The following is a 6040-nucleotide window of genomic DNA, read 5'->3' as shown; positions in this document are numbered from 1 at the left end:
CCTATGGTGCGACTTAACGAGATCTTCGCTGTAAGTCAGAACCCACCTACATAAGCACCTCCGTCACTCACATGGAACACATACACAGCAGTAATGAAGTGAAACAATAAAAAAATTTAAAAGATAACAACTCCTGAGCTTTACTTGTGGTAAATAAATAATAAAAAACATAAAGCACACATGTACATACGTCGAAATGACGGAACTTTTTTTCTTATAAATAAATGGGAGATGGCGACATAACCAGGAAACAACAGATGTTGCAAGTCCGACATAACCTGAGGACTGTCTGTAGTGACAAAAAAAATATGTAGGAATAGTATTATTTGCCCTATGTGGAGAAGCACTACTAAACTCTATAAAACAATAGAAGATAAAATTTTATAAGAAGAAAAACAAACTCTCTTCCCTGGTAGGAAGTCAAGTATTACAAACATACCATTTTTTTTTTCCCTAAATGTACAGGCTTAATGAAATTCCAACAAAAACCTCACTGTGATTCTTCTTGGAATTTAATAGAACAGGTAAGAATAAACAAGTCAGAAAAAAATTACTGTATGAAAAATAAAAAGCAAGAATAGCAACAGAAGTCAGGAAAATAGAAAACTAGTTCCAAGATAATTCAACCACATCGAATGCCCATATGGTTAAATTAGTACCAACCCAAAAAAGAAAATCCTCAAATATACCTAAATTTAAAAAAATGAGAAAAATTATAGCTAACATCTACATCTTGGTATTTTCTATATGTAAGCCAATCACTATACTATTTTATCTGCATTTCATCATTTTAATCCTCACAAGAAGTCTATGATGCAGGATTATTCAGTTGAGACAATTCGCTAAAGAATTTTGAAAAAGATTTATTTAGAGCTTTAACAGGCTTTCTTTAGTTAGGATTCTTCATCTCAGATACAGAACACAGAAAAATGACTTAAATAAGGGTTTTCTCAATTCTTCCAAGGATGGTGCATACCTAGTACCAGTCCAGACACAGAGAGGAATTAATGCACAGTAAACAATGGAGGGCTCAGAGCATCAGAGTTTAATTCTCTCCAATTGGAAAAGGCTGCCTTATACAACACCAAGATAGTAAGTAGATTAAAAATAAGTAAGATTTAAAAATCAAACAACATACAAAATAGAACTTTTAAAAAGAGAGATCTTACTAATTTGGGATGCAAAAAAAAAAGTTTGACAGGTTTTTTGTTTTGTTTTTAAATATATTTTATTGATTTTTTACAGAGAGGAAGAGAGAAGGATAGAGTTAGAAACAGTGATGAGAGAGAAACACCGATCAGCTGCCTCCTGCACACTCCCTACTGGGTATGTGCCCGCAACCCAGGTACATGCCCTTGACCGGAATCAAACCTGGGACCCTTTAGTCCTCTGGCCGACACCCTATCCACTGAGCCAAACCACTTAGGGCAAGTTAGACAGGTTTTGTATTCACATAAAAGTAAATCCTAAGTATGCTGAGAATAAATAGTAAACAATAAATTGGGGAAAACCACTGAAATAAATACGAAGTATACAATTAATATCTTTACTATATGAAGAATTAAAAAAAAAACCCTCCCCACTCCAAATAATCTGATCATGCAATTTACAAAAAATCAGTAAACATAAAATGATAAAGACATAAATACAATCTGGCTGAAAATTAAAATAAGAGATTATTAAATTTGCTCAATTACATGTTACTAAATCCTAATGACAGCAAAGGGAAACCAGAACACTCAATCACTATGGTGAGAACCTAAACAGGTATAAGCTTTCCAGAAAGCATTTTGGCAATACTGTATCAAGAACTAAAATTGGTTTGATCCAGTAATTCTACCTCTCCATAGCTAATCTAAAAAAATATGAGTGGTGGTAGGGGGCACAGTTGAGAAGGAGGGGACTATAATAAATGAAGTTGTTTATTATGCTAAAATTGTAATAAATTGAAAACTATCAAATGATAGACTGAATGCTATTAGGGAAGAGTTCCCTTCAAAACATGTAATTATGAAGACTAAATAATATTCCCTGTGTTTAAAATATATCATCACCTATAATAATAAAAGCATAATATGCTAATTAGACCAGACACCCTTCCAGATGAAATCAGGGCTGCAAGGGAAGCCTGGGTCCCGGGTGCCTGCCGGCAGCCAGAGGGAAGCTGGTGCCAGCAGCCAGGGAAAGAAGACCTACTCTTGCATGAATTTCGTGCATAGGGCCTCTAGTATAGCATAAAAGAGGAAAAAAGCAATATGCAAAATTGCATACAGATTTTAAGAAACGACAATAAAATGCTTGCACGCAATTATTGGTTAGAGCAGCCGTGGGCAAACTACGGCCTGTGCCGGATCCAGCCCGTTTGAAATGAATAAAACTAAAAAAAAAAAAATAGACAGTACCCTTTTATATAATGATGTTTACTTTGAATTTATATTAGTTCACACAAACACTCCATCCATGCTTTTGTTCCAGCCCTCCAGTCCAGTTTAAGAACCCATTGTGGCCCTCGAGTCAAAAAGTTTGCCCACCCCTGGGTTAGAGGGATAGGAACATGAAGTCTTTTTCCTCTTTTCTCTATTTTAAACATTTTTTGTAATAATTGATACCCATAGAGAGATATGTCCAGTAAACTGAAATGACTCATTTAAACTAAACATTTGGCAACTACTATTTTCTAGATGTACTGATATAATTTGTAATATTTTTTAAATAATATTTTTATTGATTTCAGAAAGAGGAAGACAGAAACATCAATGATGACAGAACCATTGATCATATTTGTAATATTAAATAGGTCAAAAAATACCTATGCAATACAGGTGATATCATCTTTAAAAGTACTAAAAGTAAACTGTCTTAAAATGTAAATTAGATTGGAAATTATTAAAGTAAAAATTATTAAAGTAAAAATTCTTAGATAATATCTTTTTCTTAAAATAGAATGTTATGCTTTCTATCAATAGAGTAATAAACCCTTTAAGATAAATTTATAAATTTATTAAGGATCTATTTTTAGGCTAATAACTGAAAACTATTAAAATACGGTTCTAAAACAATTTGAACACATTAAAATTAGTTTGGGAAAAATGGATCAAACATTTTTAAACCTTTCTAAGAAAACCACTTCCTAAATAAAGTCTATTAAGTTTATAAAATAAACAACTTTGTCTACTGTTATAATGCCACTAACAATATAATGAGGTAGAATATGTAATAACATAATACCAAATGTATTAAAGAGGCACATGCCTAGTGGGTGAGCGTCAAACTATGAACCAGGTCAGGGTTCGATTCCCGTCAGGGCACATGCCTGGGTTGCAGGCTCCATTCCCAGTGTGGGGCGTGCAGAAGGCAGCCAATCAATGATTTTCTCTCATCATTGATGTTTCTATCTCTCTCCCTCTCCCTTCCTCTCTGGAATCAATAAAAATATATTTTTAAAAAAGTGATCATTAAATATTAAATAAAAAAATGGCAAATGGACCAACTCTCTTAACATTATAAAAATCTACCCCATTAAAAGTGCAAAATAGAGGCAAGTTATTTCTCTCTTCTTCATGCCAACCTTTCTAATCATCTCAGAGTCACCATTAAAAATATAGAATCTCTGCCTCCTAAATTTTATTCTGTAGACACACGAATATAAACTATTATTTATATAGAAAGACTTCCAATAATCAAAACAGTAAGTATGTAGAAAAGAGGGCCAATACAACAAGATTTCCAAGGCAGAATCAACTGGAATTGGTGACTATATATTATGATATGGAGATGGGGCAGTGAGGAAAGAATAAAAGGATGACCCCTAGAACAACCTGTAGCTTGAATAACTGGGTACATGATGATACAGTCAAGGTGACTTGAAAAGGAACAGGTTTTAGTTGAGAAAAAATGTTGAGTTTGAGATACCTATGGTATACCCAATTAAATTTGTCTAGCGAACAAATACGAATCTCTCAGAAGTGAAATCTAGGCTGGAGAGAAATTTGCAAGTCACACATTCATAAAAGTACTTAAAATGGAACAGAAGGCTCAGGAAAAGATGAAGAGTAAGAGAAAAGACTGAAGAACACTGATATTTAAAGAGAAAAAGAACACTGTGAAGGTACAAAGACTGAAGGGAAACCAATGTAACTAGAAATGGAGAAAAGGGTATAAAGACAGGGGATATAAGAATGCTAGATGTTATTTTGTCAGGTAAGAAAAGTACTGAGAAATGTCCACTTGGACTTAGCAATAAGATTACTGATAATAACCTTTGTTAAGAGCAATTTCAACAGGGTGGTGAGGGTTACTTCCGTAACTGTAATCTGCTTATTAATGGGAAGGGTTTGAAAAGATGGTCATTAGGTAATTTTTTCAAGAAATCAATCTGTGAAGGAAAGCCCTTCCAAAAATGCCTGGTTAGCATCCTTAACTTCCTCACCTATTTGCCTATTCTGTCAATTCATTTAATGGTTTTTCTCCGCTTCCACTCTCCACCTGTCAGTGGGGAACAGTTATAAAATGGCACTGCCTATGTCCATTACTACAGTATACTACATACCTACATATACATACACACACACACACACACACACACACGCATTTTCAAAATGTAAATTTACTCCATGAGGTAAGGCACCTGGTCTGTTTTGCTCACTGCCATATCTCAAGTACTTTTCAGTCATTTAGTACCACCTGTAGGCACTCAATTAAATTTGTAAGATGAATATATTGCTATGTATCCATAATAGCTTCTCATTAAATTCCAAACCTTGTATATTTTTGCCCAGGTTTCAAATATGCTTGCCTCCTTCAGGTGGCCAAACCCCTATTGAGAAAACCAAGTTCTTCTAATGTGAGTTAGCCCAATGATTCTATGTTTTTGTTTCATCTTATCCACCCTCACTAACATATTAAAAGGAAAATTATTTTACTTTATAACTCATTTTACAATTCTTTTTATTTTACCAAACTCCTATTACATACTTTAGTGTTAAGAACTCTAATGCACACTCACTTTTGACCTTCCCCCAGAATTCTATTTTTCTTTTCCTATTCTGTTATAGTCTGACAATTAAGAAAGAAAATACTACTGAGAATTATTATCCTATATAATAAAAGTTTAATATGCAAATCGACCCAGCAGGAAAACAACCAGTCGCCAACCAAGGAGGGTGCCAGAGGGAGGAAACTGGCGAGGGGCGGGGCCGGCAAGCAGGCGGCACCAGGCTGGCCAAGGTCAATGCCAGTGGGGGCCCCCAAATAGCCCGCCAGTTGCCCCACAGATCAGCCCTGATCACCGGCCAGGCCTTGGGACCCTACCCGTGCACAAATTTTGTGCACCGGGCCCCTATTAAGATATAAATCCACTGTCAATCTGTATTTTCTCCTGAGGGTCAGCTTATTTCATAAGGAAGCTGAAAATCTGTCTGCTTTCCTAGAAAGCAAAAACATATTAAATAAATCTAGAAAATAGCCTTAAAATTTTCTCAGAATTCAGATTAAGTTTTTTTAAAAAAGAGATTATTTCTAAAATATTTTTAACCAAAATTTCTTCTACTCCTCATCCTTTAGTTATTTAATTTCTAAATTGTCCTTAGCAAACTGTCCCTCAATGAACTTACACTGGCTTTTTTCTGCTGGTCAGAGAGTACCTTCATATAGCCAGGATTTAATAATACACTATGGAGAGAAACTAATGAAAAAAAATAAACTCTAGTCAATAGTATGTATAACCCAAAAAATAGTTTGTGAATAAAAAATAAGAGTAATTAATAGAGAAGTTGTACAAGATTACTTAAGAATAAATGGATTTGGCTATCCAAACAGGACAAATTCAAACTCAAATGGTCTGAAGAATTTCTATGAAAAGATATTTCAAAAGGTATTACACAAACTGTTCCAGTATTTAGTAATTAGGAATGACACGGTTCCTTTCTAAGGAAAGTATGAAGGCGGATCAGAGTGGCATCCCAAGCAGCAGGCCACCAGTGCAGCCAACCAGGACTGTGTTCACTAACCCGAGGCCTCCCCTGCGCGGGGTTTGGATGCG

General features: G+C 34.8%; 1 protein-coding gene across 1 annotated transcript in view; it reads right to left on the bottom strand.

The window, feature by feature from the left end:
* Nucleotides 1–6040, bottom strand: part of PCM1 (pericentriolar material 1) — an 87804-nt gene that overhangs the window by 81308 nt on the left and 456 nt on the right. The window lies entirely within an intron of this gene.

This window comes from Myotis davidii, unplaced genomic scaffold (genome assembly GCF_000327345.1).
Source record: "Myotis davidii unplaced genomic scaffold, ASM32734v1 scaffold71, whole genome shotgun sequence".
Taxonomy (NCBI): domain Eukaryota; kingdom Metazoa; phylum Chordata; class Mammalia; order Chiroptera; family Vespertilionidae; genus Myotis; species Myotis davidii.
The sequence above is the reverse complement of the archived record's forward strand: the minus strand, read 5'-3'. Positions and strand labels throughout refer to the sequence as shown.